General features: G+C 41.7%; 1 non-coding gene across 1 annotated transcript; it reads right to left on the minus strand.

Annotated features, from left to right (window-relative positions):
- Nucleotides 1-268: 268 nt before the first annotated feature.
- On the minus strand, nt 269-405 carry LOC111758495 (small nucleolar RNA SNORA2/SNORA34 family). Its single transcript, XR_002792681.1, has one exon. It is a non-coding gene; the product is annotated as a small nucleolar RNA SNORA2/SNORA34 family (small nucleolar RNA).
- Between the last annotated feature and the right edge of the window lie 322 nt (nt 406-727).

Consider the following 727-nt stretch of genomic DNA (forward strand, 5'->3'; position numbering starts at 1 on the left):
ACATAGATGTTAGTTTTTAAGCATTCTGGACTTGTTCTGGGTGGGATGGAGATCTGAGATTGCACCCTCTTCCTTTGTCATACAATCCCAGGTTCCCAGGCGGGTAATCAGGTGCAGGGGTGGGAGAAGCTGCTCATCAGTGTATCAGTATCCCCTGATGTGGGCTGCAGTACCTGGGCTTCCTTTCCTCCAGGCCAGCTGCAGTGGCCTCACTGGGGGGCATGGCCTCCCTTTCTGTGGGAGAGGGCTCACCATAGGCATGGAGTGTAGTTATTTCTTTCTAAAGAACTGATCATTACACTTCTAAAGTTCAAAAACAGCCAACAGATCATACAAAGATATCTCTTTAGGCTCCTGCTTGAAATCAACAGATTCAGAAAACCGCTGGCCTGGATTCAGAACCAGAGATGTTAGTTTTAAACGATTTAAAATCAAATATTGTTGGTCAGGGGATACAGATCAGTGGCACAGAGCTTGCCTGGCAATGAGGGGTCATGAGTTCCATTCCTAGTACCAATAAATAAATAAACTGATAAAAGTAAATACTGTTTAAAGCTCATTTCTTTAGTTTCACTAGCCACTTTCAAATGATTGTTATATGAAGACTTCTATTATCCAGCAATGAACTAGAGTGAAAATATTCTTTTTGCACTGACCTACAAATCCAGACCGAAATCTCAAATGAAAATTTGGACTATATAGTTGGTATCACTTCTTCAAATTTTGT

Source organism: Cavia porcellus, unplaced genomic scaffold, assembly GCF_034190915.1.
Source record: "Cavia porcellus strain 051 isolate PalLab524CR breed Dunkin Hartley unplaced genomic scaffold, mCavPor4.1 scaffold_6, whole genome shotgun sequence".
Lineage (NCBI taxonomy): Eukaryota > Metazoa > Chordata > Mammalia > Rodentia > Caviidae > Cavia > Cavia porcellus.